Genomic DNA, 13,401 nt, shown 5'->3' with positions numbered 1-13,401 from the left:
GGCCTTAGCTCATAGGAAGAGCATCAGCTTTGCACATAGAAAGTCCCTGGCTCAGTTCCACCCCCCCATCTCCAGGCTGAGTCTCCTGCCTGAAATTCTGGACCAGCGCTGCCAGTCAGTGTAAACAATACTGAGCTAGTCTGCCTTAGTACAAGGTAGCTTCCCATACACAAACAAGCACTCCAGGGTCATAACAAAGGGGACGTTTTTCCTTCAGCACCTTCCTTCCTGCCCGCCACCTGTCCTTACAGGTCTTTCTGCACATCAAGAGATTTGGCAAAAAGCAACACCAATATTCATTTTCTCTCTCTCTCTCTCATTCTCTCTCTCTCTCTTTCTCTCTCTCTCTCTCTCTCTCTCACTCTCTCTCTCTCTCTCTCTCTCACTCTCTCTCTCTCTCTCTCTCTCTCTCACACACACACACACACACACAATAGCCCATTGATCAAAACAGTGGTTTGCTCCCTCCCCACCAGACACTCTCCCTTGCTAACCATCTCAATGCGATTGCCCCCAAGCCGGCAGGAAAAGGGTGCATGCAGACAAAGCCATGTGCATGCGTGCAGGGGTGCGCACCCAAATGCTTAATCTGGGGCTTACCTTCTGCAGAGCTCTGTGTGTGTGTGTGTGTGCGCGCGCGCGCGCGCGCGCGCAATTGGAAAAGGGGGGGTGTCTAACAGCTCTGCATTACCATAGCTCAAATATAGTGTGCTTTTCTCGGTGGGTCTTTCCCAAGCAATGCAAGCGAAAAGCTGAGCCCACCTTGGAAGGCAGACATCATCCAGCCCACCTGAAGGTAGGTGGCAGGTATGGCTGTGTGTGGAGAGAGATGGGGGAGCTTTTTCTTGCGAGATAAAACCCTCCCCCCGTCAATATACACACTCTTGCACTTAAACTAGGTGGGGGGGGTGTCCAGAAAAATTCATACGCTGACCTTGGGCCAGAGCCACCCCCACCCTCTCCTCACGCGCCCCCCAGGGCTCTCGATCCTGGCATGGGTTGCACCGGTGGTGATGGCCTCGCCTTTGCTGCTGCAGGTGGAAAGTAGCAATTGAAGCGGGGGTGCATTGTTCTTAGCGACGCTTTGTGTTCAAGAGAAACCCCGCCTGGCAGCTCCCTCCCCCCTCCCCCTTTCCCCCCTCTCCCCCCTCTCCCCCCCTCTCCCTAGGGCACCCTATTCACCTCTCTCGATCCGGAGAGAGAGATTTCCTCCTTGCACGCACTCCTAGCCCCCCCCATCATCTCCCTCCCCTCCGCCTTGCATCTATAGAAGAGGGACCCGCCCCTCCCCAGGCGCGCTCTCCAGACCGGATCCGGCATCGATCCTCTTCCAGTGTTCCCCCCCAAAAAACCAACCCTCCACCCCCCTCACCAGCCTCGATCTCTCACCCTGCCTCCTCCACGCGCGCGCAGCCCCCTCCGAACCCCCCAAGATCTCTCCCTCCCACCGCCGTTTCCAAACGTGAAGGAGGAGGGGTGGTAGAGAGCTGAGACCCCCACCCAATTCCCCCACGCACCCACCCACTCACCCACCGCCCGCTCGGCCTCCCGGAGAGCGCGTGCCCAAACCCTGCCTCTCCTCTTGAGATCTAGATGCATGCCCAAGCCAAAACCGCCGGGCGGACGCACCTGTCTTGGAGGGGGCTCTCGTCCTCATGTCCTTTCTCTCGGAGGCGGGGCGGGGATCTGCTCGGGAGGGCGCCACGCTCAAGGCAGGAGCCGGCGGGGGCTCCTCCGCCGTCGCCCTGCCGCACCGCAGCCCCCGGCGCGCTGATCCCCCCCGGCGAGACGGGAGCGGCTCTGCAGCAGTAGCAGGACCCGCCGGAGGCGACGGCGGCAGCACCAGCAGCCACCTGCCTCTAGCGGCTCCATTGCCGCATCCAGCCCGCGGAGCAGGCAGGCATCGCTGCGAGGACGGCGGGAGGGGTCGCAGGCAGCCCGCGGTGTGGCGGCTCCCTTTTGTTCTGAGTCTCTCCGTCGCGGCCGCGTGGATCTTCGCTCTCGCTCTGTGCGCTGTGCAGCCTGCTTTGCCGAAGCCGCCTGGCCTCGCCGGGTCTTAAAGCCCCTCGGGTGCCGCCGGCGCCGCTCGCCCGTGCCGCCCTTTCTCTCCAGCTTTCTAGGTCAAGCCCGGGCTGTGGCTGCTTTGAGCGGCTGCCAAAAGGTTCAGGATTAATCTAGATGGGTTTCCCGCCCCCACCCCACCTCGTTTTCTTTTTTTCTTTTTGAAGCTGCTGCCGTTGTTGTTCTGTTCCCTGCTTCTAGGGGGTGGGGCGACCGATTGTGGGCGGGGTCTGCAAGTGCTTTTCTTCCAAGGTCTTCCTTCTTGATTAACACCGGTGTATGCCTGTCACTTGGGAATATCGAGGACGCAAGACAGAATGTGGCAAAGAGCCGTTTAAAAACAACAGCGCATTGTGCTGTCTTGATAGTCCGGGGTTTGTTACGGATGCAGGAAATTTGGGGAGGGGGGCTTGGGGTAACAAGGTAAAACATGCTGGTGAATCAGGTCGTGGCACTTTTCATGGAGGATCTTTTGAAATGTGTTGACTTGGGGAGATTTCAAACATACCCACACTGAAGGGAGTTGCCCTTGCTGCTAAGTCATTAGTCCTCATGGCTGGAGAGAAAACCTTGGAAACAAATAGAATCATAGAATAGTAGAATTGGAAGCAGGGCCAGCGCCAAAGAGTGGCTAGGTTGGGCCCTGGTCAAGGGCTCCTGTGGCCCAGAGGGCCCCCTGAAGGGCCTCTCTTTAGAAGGATGGAAGGGTGGTGCTCCCTCCGCTGCAATATCAGGTCCTGCAACCCAACCCTGCTGTGGATCGTGGAAAGGGAGCTCCCAGCCCCCCAAATACAGTTAGTGTGGGCTTCAGTAAGCCTGCCTGTATATCCCACCTACCTCTCCCATCAGTGTGAATGCCGTGTGCGCTGTGCAACATGCCTGCCATCACCCAAGATGGTGGCAGGGGCTTCCCTAAGGGGCTGATGTCCCCAGCGCCACCTTGGTTGATGGCAGGCATGCACGCTATACACGGACGTCATTCACACAACATGAGAGCTAGGTGGGGCACGCAGGCAAGCTTATTATGGGGGAGTGTTGGGCTACACCTCTGCTGGCCCAAGGCAGGCTGGTGTCCAAGGGCCCAGTCATGCCTGGTGCCAGCCCTGACTGGAAGGGTCTAATAAGGCCATCTAATCCAACCCCCTGCTCAATGCAGGAATCCAAGAGAAGGGGCTGGACTTCTCTAACATCCGGATTCCAGCCGAGCAAACAGGCCAAATGACCCCCACTACCCCCACCTGGTTTCACAATCCAGCTTCACTGTTGGCACGCATATGTTGAATTAATATTTATGTTTTGTAGCTGCAGTGGGAAAGTGGCGATGGCCTGGGTTCGGGTGATGTGGAAAATGCTCTCCTTAAGTGTTGCCACATCCGCAACATATCCCTGCGGCTTGCACACTAGGCTCTAAACGTGACATTTCCATGCTTCATCCGCATACTTTTAAAATGGAATATCCACATGACAGACTCACCCAGACATTGTTCTCTCATGTTTTCTCCATGATTCTTCCATCTCTTTTCAAACCAAGAAAATCTGGGTTTTTCTTTTTGAAAGACCAAAACGTAAGAACATAAGGAGAGTCTGCTGGACCAGCCCAGTGGCCCATCCAGTCCAGCATCCTGTTCAGTCTCACAGCGGCTACCCAGATTCCTCTAGGAAACCCACAAAAAGGACCCAAGCACTCTCCCCATTTGGGATCCCCAGCGACTGGGATTGGGAGGCATCCTGTCTCTGATAGCGGAGGTGGAACACAGCCATCCTGGCCAGTAGCCACTGATAGCCTTATCCTCCGTGAATTTATCTAATCCTCTTTTAAAGACATCTCACAGTAGCTCTATCCAAGCAGCGCTTAGTGCTTCTGTTCCACTTCTCCCAAGAGGTGTGGTTTTGATGCGTGACATATCAGGAAGGCAGTGATATAGTGGGCAGGTGAGCCCATGGAAATCAAGTCATGGCTAGCTTAGAGCCATCGATTTAAATGAGCCTGCTTTGGGTATGACTTACAGCGCAATCCTAAACATATTGCTTCTGCATCCTGTTGAATTCATTGGGGCTTACTGGGATTAGGGCTACAGCCTTCGTCAGATACAATGCATTTGTTGACTTCAGTGGGTCTACTCTCGAGTATGAGTTAGTTTAGGGGGCGTCAACATGGTGCCCTCCGGATGTTGCTGGACTACAACTCCCATTAGCCCTGACCGTTAGCCATGCTGGCTAGGGCTGATGGGAGAGCGCCACACTAGCTATCCCTGAGTTATTTAGATACAACTTTTTGCCACTCAGGCCACCTTCGCTTTTACATTTCAGGATTTATGCTAGTTTTAGCTTTCTTTTTAAAAACTCTGACATAGATCGGGATAATTTGACCACAGTTCTCCCTGCATTGGTAACCTCACGGTTAGATTACTATAATGCTCTCTACGCGGGGCTCTACCAATGTAGAGGACGGTCCAGAGGCTGTAGCTATTGCTTGTAGGAGCAAACTAGCTACTGCCAGCATATAGCTTGTGGGATTTGCACTCGCTGCTGATCTGCTACCGGGCCACTTTCAGAATTCAGAAGTGCAGGGTCCCTTCATGATAGCCACACCGCTATCACAGCCACACCCGTTTTCCACTTTCTCTCATCTCCTTTGCTCTCCATGTCATCTCTGAGTCCACACTCTACTACATTAGATGTCCCTAGGAGCCAATCAGCATGAAAGGGAGGCTGTGTGTTAGCTACTGAAAAGAGTCTTCTAAGTGGCTGACTCACCTTTCTCTCTGATTAGCTCCAGTCAGCACAAAAGGACAAGGAGTATTCTCAATGGCTAACATGCTCCCTTTTCATGCTGATTAGCTCATACATAGGGACCTGACTGGGATTCTGCAGCCAAAAAAGTAACAGGTCTGTGACCCGCTGCAACCCTGGATGATTACATGCCTGCCTTTTCAGCTCAAGACCAGGTTACGTGAGAGACTGCCTTCTCTCCTATATACCCTGTAGGTCACTGCATTCTGCAGGAGAATTCTGCAGGAGAGAGTCCCAAAAATATTAGAAGCCCGTTCCACAATAACTCAGAGCAGGACTGTTGGTAAGGCTGCCCATTTGGTGAAGCAGCCGGCATCCCTGCTGAGATACAACAGACACCTACTATTTGTACTTTTCAGAAACAACGGAAGACATTTTTGTTTTGACAAGCTTCTCCAGCCAGATGGAAAAGGTCTGTGCCTTCGGCGTTCATTTCATATCGTTTTTAAAACTTAGCATCAGAAAAAAAAAATTGTACTGTTTGTAAAACTGCTTTTAGATGTTTTGTGACATGTCTGTGAATCACCTTGAAACATATATAAAAGGGGGATTCCTAAATTAAATAATAACAAGTACTACTGTCTAGGTGCTAAGTGATATTGATGGGCATCGTCAGAGACCCTCCTGGTCTCCCTTTTGGTACATTATCAGTAAACCAAGCTTGAGCCAGTCAGCTCTTCAAACAGAGGACTCTTTCAAAGACAGGATTGTTCTCTGACAACCCTACAAGTAGAGGGCTGTCCCCTGTAAAGTGGGGCACTTGGCCACCCTATGTACTCATAAAGGGCTAGGTCACGGACAACTGTATTACTGACTAGGAATTAGACCTTTAGTGTGGTGGCACCTACAATTTGGACTTCCCTCCCATTAAATATTAGACAGGTGGCGGGGAGGGGGAGTGGCAGTCATCTATCGGGAGTCTTTAGTTTTTACCAGACCTCCTCTTCACAGGACTAAGTTTGTTGACTGCATGTACTGGAGGTTAGGCCCGAAGGGCAGTTTGGGGATTCTGCTTGTATACCGCCCACCCCGCTGCACAGCAGACTCCCTGGCCGAGGTGCTGGAGGTGGTCTTGGCTGTACGGGCGTTGTCCCCAGAATTATTAGTGCTGGGTGACTTCAACGTACATGCCGAGACCACTCTCATTGGAGCCCCTCGGGATTTCCAGGAAACCATGGCTTCCTGGGAACTGCACCTTAGTAACACTGGGCCCACCCATGTAGCCGGTCATGCTCTCGACCTTATGTTTGTCCTGGGAGGGGAGGGAAGTGCTCTGAAGTTGGGGGTGGTTTCTTCCACTCCTGTGTCATGGTCAGATCACTATCTGGTAAATATAGACTTCTCGATGCCACACACCCTCCGCAGGGGAAAAGGACCTATTAGAGTGGTCCGCCCCAGGCGCCTGATGGATCCAGAAGGATTCCTGACTGCGCTTGGGGAATTGGAACCTGCTGAAGGCCGTCCGGTCGATACCCTGGTGATAGAGTGGAATGAGGGAATCACCAGGGCATTGGACCGGGTGGCTCCGAAACGTCCTCTCCCCCTGAACAGAACTCAGTTAGCACCATGGTATACACCACGGTTGCGTAATCTGAGACAGGAGGTGAGACGACTAGAACGCCGGTGGCGGAAATCACGTTCCGAAGATGTCCAGACACCGGTTAGAGCAGCAGCAGCTGCCTAACAAGTGGCAGTGAAGGCAGAGAAGAAGAGGTTCTTTGCTGCCTCCATTGCGTCTGCAGAGTGCTGTCCCAGGAGGTTGTTCCAAGTGGTCCGAAGCCTGGTCGGTCCAGTTGCTCAGGAACCCTTGGAACAGTCAAAAGCCTCCTGTGACAAATTAGCAAAGCACTTTGCTGACAAAATCGAACACTTACGGAACTTGATCCCGTACGCCGTGGATACAGTAAATGAACCACAGTTGACCAGTTGCAACCCGGTCACATGGGATTGATTTCGGCCTCTCCCTTCTGAGGATGTGGACAAGGTGCTCTCAACTGTGAAGCCTACCACATGTCTAAATGATCCTTGCCCGTTGTGGCTCCTTGTGAGCTGCAAAGAGAAATTGGGCGAGGGGATTAAGGCGGTGGTTAATGCATCCCTGGAGGAGGGTGTAATGCCATTAGCCCTCAAGGAGGCAATTGTAAAGCCCATCTTAAAGAAGCCCTCCTTGGATCCCCAAGTTCTGAACAACTTTCGCCCAATTTCAAATTTACCATTCCTGGGCAAGGTCATTGAGCGAGTGGTGGCTAATCTGCTGTCGACACACTTGGATGAAACGGATTATTTGGATCCATACCAATCGGGTTTCAGGACTGGACATGGTACTGAAACAGCCTTGGTCACTCTGGTGGATGATATGAGGAGGGCATTAGATAGGGGAGAATTCACCTTTCTTGTCCTCCTCGATCTCTCAGCGGCTTTTGATACTGTTCACCACAGTATCCTTTTACATCGCCTGGAGGGGTTGGGAATAGGAGGCACTGTATTACAGTGGTTCCGTTCCTTTCTCTCCGGTAGGCATCAACAGGTAGCATTGGGGGAAGAGGTTTCAGACCCTTGGCCTCTCAATTGTGGTGTGCCACAGGGCTCTATCCTCTCTCCCATGCTATTTAATATCTATATGAAGCCGCTGGGGACAATCATTAGGAGATTTGGGCTGCAGTGTCACCAATATGCGGATGACACTCCGCTCTATCTCTCGTTTAAATCCTCACCAGAGTTGGCTGTGGAGACCATGTCCAAGTGCCTGGAATCCGTGAGTGGATGGATGGGAAGGAACAGGTTGAAGCTGAATCCCGATAAGACCGAGGTGCTACTCGTGGGGGACAAAGGAAGGTTGGGAGATATTGACTTGATGTTCGATGGGGTGAGACTGCCCCTAAAGGACCAGGTCCGCAGCCTTGGGGTTGTTCTTGATTCCAAGCTGTCCATGGAGGCTCAGATTTCGGCAGTGAGTCGGGCAGCTTGGTATCAATTACACCTCATACGTAGACTGCAACCATACCTTCCTGTTCATCAGCTCCCACTGGTGGTACATGCCCTGGTCACCTCTCGTTTGGATTACTGTAATGCGCTCTACGTGGGGCTACCCTTGAAAACGGTCCGGAAATTACAACTTATACAAAATGCAGCGGCTCGACTACTTACAAACTGTCGCCGCCGGGAGCATATCACCCCAGTGCTGTTCGACCTGCACTGGCTCCCAGTTGTTTTCCGGGCCCAATTCAAGGTGTTGGTATTAACCTTTAAATCCCTACACGGTCTCGGCCCAGTTTATCTGATGGAGCGCCTCCAACGCCATCAATTATGCCGCCCGACAAGATCAGCCACGCAGGGCCTTCTCTCAGTCCCGCCAACGAAAACAGCTAGGTTGGTGGGGACTAGAGAGAGGGCCTTGTCAGTGGCGGCCCCCACTCTCTGGAACTCCCTCCCGTATGATCTCCGGCATGCCCCTTCCCTGAATGTATTCCGCCAGGCCTTGAAGACCTGGCTTTTCAGACAGGCCTTCGGGACTTCCGGGGAGGGTTAATCTCTATGACAAATTGCCTATTACTCTGAACTGTCATTGTGTACAGTTGTTATTGTTTGTATTGTATTATGATGATGTATTTTATTGTAACCAAGATGTACATCGCCTAGAGTGGCCATTGGCCAGATAGGCGACACATAAATTAAATTATTATTATTATTATTAGGTGCCATCTCTGTGGTCTTTTCAGAGCCTGTTGAAGAAGACCTTCCTCTTTCAACAAGCCTTTTAAGTAGGGACGTTATCTCAGTCTGTGTCTGTGCTGCAATTGCTTTTAGGTTTTTGTAAAAAAGATGTTTTAAAGGTTTATTTTTAAAGATGTTTTAATAATAATAATAATAAAAATAATACACCCTGTTATGCCAAACTCCCACTAAGATTCTCTGTCCATCAAATCACAATGAGGGGGTGTGGTGTGACTATCATGCAGGAACCCTGCACTTCTGAATTTGCAACTACACTCCAGTAGCGTTCGTTTTATTTATTATTACATTTATATCCTGCCTTTCCTCTAAAGAGCTCAAGCTGGCGTACAGACATGGTTCTTCCCCTCCCGATTTAATCCTCAGAACAACCCTGTGAGGTAGGTTAGGCTGAGAGGCAGTGACTAGCCCAAGGCCATCCAGTGAGCATCATGGCCGAGTGTGGGTTTGAGCCCTGGTCTCCCAGCTCCTAGTCAGACACTCAAACCAGTACCCCACAGTGGCTCTAATAATAGTCATCATACACTGCCTCTAGGAGCAGAGGCAGCTTTTGTCCCCATGCTCCGCTTGTGGGCTTCTGTTGGGCATCTAGCTGTAGGATGCTGGTGCAGACAGCCCTTTGGCCCGACTGAGCAGGCCTTGTCTTCATTTTCACATGGGGAAAGGCAGATTGCTGGTAAATAAATGCAGAATGCCATCCAATTCCATTAAAATCAATTGGAGCATTACTCCCTTCACGGTAAAGTGGCTTAAATCTAGATTAAAAACCTATTAAAAGGCCATTTTAAAACTATCTGCTCATCAACCACCCCCACAAAATTCTTTCTGGAATAAAAAGGCCTTGCATCGCTTGACAAAGGCACACACAGAGCTGGGGCTATCCTATCCCACACACACACTCACACAATTTCTTTTTCTTTAGCTCCCTTTCAAGCTATTGGAACACAGCCAAAAGGCCCTTAAAGAGACAGGAGCTCTTCAACGCTGATTTGGGCTTTGGGGGGGATTCTCAGTGTATAGTCCAAAAGCTGAAGATCCAGATCTGTTATAGTCTACCTGAGAAGATATGGGCAAGATTCAAGCTTGTGGGATCTGCTTGGTTGTTTTTTTTACTAGGATCCTGAGATCTAAGATCTAAATACAAGATAGTGGCTGGATGCAGGGAACATGGTCAAATGCAAATGATGTTCTTGGGGCCAGAGCCAGTTAAAGAGCAGGCAGAGGGTTTATCTCCCATTGCAGCACTGGAGGGTTTAAAGAGCAGGCAGAGGGATTTTTCCAACCACCCACACCTCAGTGGAGAGGCTGGAAATGGTGTGTGTGGGCATGCCTGTGCGCCTGCATGTCTGGTGTGTGAGAGTGCATGTAGGAGAGGAAGAGAGTGCTGTATGCCTGCATAGCTGGTGCACGTGTGCTTGTGACAATGGGACGAGGGAGATACATAACATGTTTGTTTTCCCATCTTTTGTTTTGCCCCCACCCACCTGCCACCGGAATGCAGCCCCAGAAGGTCTCCAAAGTTTGAATCGGGGCCTCCGGCTGAAATAGATTCCACACTCCTGCACTAAGACATGGTTTATTTACGGTTTGTTTAAACCATGGTTTAACGTGGCACGTGGACTCCAGCTGCAGTCTGTCCTTTGATTCCTTCAGCTGCGCTAAGATTGAAATGGAAATGGACTGCCTTCAAGTCAATCCTGACTTATAGCTACCCTATGAATAGGGCTTTCATGGTAAGGGGTATTCAGAGGGGGTTTCCCATTGCCTCCCTCTGAGGCTAGTCCTCCCCAGCTGGCTAGGGCCTGCTCAGCTTGCCACAGCTGCACAAGCCAGCTCCTTCCTGGTCCGCAACTGCCAGCTGGGGGGGCAACTGGGCTCTTTGGGACTATGCAGCTTGCCCACGGTTGCACAGGTGGCAGGGCACATAACCCCTGAGCCACTCACTGTGGGGGTGATCTTTAGCTGGCCCTTGACACCCAGGAGCGGGGATTTGAACTCACAGACTCTGGCCTCCCAGCCAGGCTCTCCTCCCCACTGTGCTATACCTCCTTAGTTGGGGAGTGTGGCTGCATACGCATTGCACAGTTAAAGCACATGGCTTCCTCCAAAGAATCCTGGGAACTGTAGTTTACCTCTCAGGGGCTTATATTTCCCAGGACCCTTAACAAATCACAGTTCCCAGGATCCTTGGGGTGGAAGCTGTAAAGGTATGGTGTGTACGCAGCCTTTGCCTGTGGTGGAAGAAGTTAACCCCTTTGAGGTATTTCCTAGCAATTGTGGGCTGCTTAGCTGTAATTTCCCAGCAGTCTCCAGCTACTGGATACGCAGGGGTCTATTAACCCTCTCCTGTCCAAATGTCTGTTCTCACAACAAGACACTGCAGCTTTCTTTATTTGCTATCATTAGCTTATAAATAGTGTGATTTGTGTGCATGGTGCTTTACAAAGAACAGGTAGGAAAGGTCCCTGCCCCCAAGGGTGCTTAGAATCTAAAACAGACTCGGGGGCAAGGCTGCGAGACAAATAATTGCAAGCCACAGATGTGGTGCTCTTTCAAACGTGCCTGTGTTTGTGTGAAGGGGGATTTTCGCCAGGACTGCAAGTGGTTTCTCATTGAAACCGCTGAAGTCACTGATCTCAAGGGAACTTTGCAGCTAGATATGCCAGTCTCTAGAACTGAATTTGGATTTGTTCCCAGAATTCTCTTCTATGGATATTGATGCTGAATATTTTCCAGGTATCCTCAGAACATAACTTTTGCCAAAAGTTTGGAGTCTCCATGTAACACCCGGTGATATCTGATTGTGCCCTTTTTAAAAAATTGGACATTTGATTTCAGTATTTGCTATTGGCAGCATTTGATTGTTGTCCTGAGGAGATATTTAGTATGTGTCAGTCGATATCTTGTGACATTTATGATGCCTGCCAAAATCAGACAATCGAGACGTGCCGTCAGGAATAAATCAATCTGGGGATTCGAGGCTATTTCACATTCAAAGCACAGATTCAAATGCTGAATCTGAAGGACAAAAGATAACTTGGCAAATTTAAAATATTTGTGAACATCCACGCTGTCTCGCATGTACTCAAATCTCTGGGCAGGGAACGGTGGGCGGAGCCAGGGGGACAGAAGGAGTCAATTAACTGCCATTTACATTCAAAGGATATGGTGGCTGGCTTTGCCATGAGGCTTCCACATGCTGAGGAAATGCAAGACAGTGGCCGCATAGAAAGTATTCAGATCAGAGGACTGGAGTGGAAAGCCAGACTGATAATTGGAAGCAAACTGGCTTAATACTACCCCAGTCCATTTGTCCATCTGGCTCAATATTGTCTGCTCTAACCGGCAGCGGCTCTCTGCAATTTCAGGCAGGAAGCTTCTCCCAGCCCAAACCAGAGATGCCAGGGATTGAACCAGGGACTTTCTGCACGCAAGGCAAGTGCTCTGCCCCTACACCATGGCTCTTCACCTAAACAATAACACAAGTTTCCAGTCCTCATGGTTCTGAATAAAGGGCTGGTGAAAATCAAAGCACAAGAAGCAGCCTTATACCAAGTCAGGCCACTGGTCCATCTAGTTCAGTGCTGTCTACACTGACTGGCAGCAGCTCTCCAAGGATTCAGGCAAGGAAGCTTCTCGCAGCCCAACCCGGAGATGCCAGGGATTGAGCCTGGGACCTTCTGCATGCAAAGCTCTGCAGCTGAGCGACAGCCCTTTCCTAAATCAGAGGCAGCTGCCTGATACCGAGTCAGACCATTGGTCCATCTAGCCCTGAATTGTCAGCACCGACTGGCAGCAGCTCTCTAGGGTTCCAGGCAGGGGTCCCTCTCCCAACCGTCCCCGAGGTGCCAGGGATTGAACCCGGAGCCTTCTGCCCCCAAACAGATGCTCTGCCACTGAGCTACAGCCCTTCTCGGTGTTGCAGAGTAGTGAAATTGGGAATGGAGCTTCTGAGTGAGCCTTTGTGTGCTTGAATCTTTGCTAAAGATCACACCTTCCCTGGAATTAGTCAGACTGAGACTTTAAGCTTCAAAATAAGAAAGAACTGCTTTATCCTGGAAGTACATACTTGATAGGAAAGGGTTCTACATCTAGCTAGCTAGCCAAGTTGGAGATGCAAACCCTAAGCCTAGTGTTTGCCCTCATGCTTGGAGGAGAGGGAGAGACAAAGAGAAGATGTCTGCTCTCCCTCTCAAGAGAAAGAAAAAGAAGGAAAGAGACTGGAAGATGTGGCCAACATCCTATGCGTATCAGTCCAGCAGGAAGGGAGAGTCAGCAGGAGATCAAAGGAGAGGTATTAGTCTAGCAATCAGGAGGTCTCCTCTCTAGCTACCCTTTTGAACCCCATGCAGCCTCAACCCACAAGTTGGCGTTGAACCACATATTCCAACACTCAGAGCCCTTTATAAAGCCCCGTGCACATGATCAGTACTATGCTTATATTATGGTTCCCTTCTCCCCACCTGGCCTTCGGCCAGCTGCCTGCAATTCAAACCGTTCCAGTGCCACGTCTCTCCTTCCCTTCCCATCTCTCTATTGAAAGCCCTCTTCCAGCCTCTTTCTAGGTCAGGTGTGATGCATAACGGTAGGGACGTTTGCTGGAGGTAACGATGGCTTCGCAATTCAAGCATGTGCTCCTCCTGGCTTAACAGACGTTCAACAGGAGGAGCCGCCTTGTGCCCAAGTCAGAACCACTGTCCCTTCAGCCTTTCCTGGGAATGTAGACAAGGGCCTTCTACCAAGTCAGCTCATCACTCCCTCGAGCACAGAGGTGGGGGACCAACTCCCATCAGCCCCAGCGAGCATGGCCAATGG

General features: G+C 51.0%; 1 protein-coding gene across 2 annotated transcripts in view; it reads right to left on the bottom strand.

The window, feature by feature from the left end:
- SBK1 (SH3 domain binding kinase 1) overlaps positions 1 to 13,401 on the bottom strand; it is a 64,554-nt gene that overhangs the window by 34,445 nt on the left and 16,708 nt on the right. Inside the window, exon 1 of one of the 2 annotated variants that reach the window (XM_061599551.1) lies at positions 1,630 to 1,853. The exons of the other annotated variant lie outside the window; for it this stretch is intronic. The gene's annotated coding sequence lies outside the window, so the exon portion shown is untranslated. Of the gene's footprint in view, positions 1 to 1,629; positions 1,854 to 13,401 lie in introns of those variants that run through there. 2 annotated transcript variants of the gene reach the window in all.

The sequence above is a fragment of the Rhineura floridana genome, chromosome 17 (assembly GCF_030035675.1).
Source record: "Rhineura floridana isolate rRhiFlo1 chromosome 17, rRhiFlo1.hap2, whole genome shotgun sequence".
In the NCBI taxonomy this organism is placed as follows: domain Eukaryota; kingdom Metazoa; phylum Chordata; class Lepidosauria; order Squamata; family Rhineuridae; genus Rhineura; species Rhineura floridana.
The sequence above is the reverse complement of the archived record's forward strand: the minus strand, read 5'-3'. Positions and strand labels throughout refer to the sequence as shown.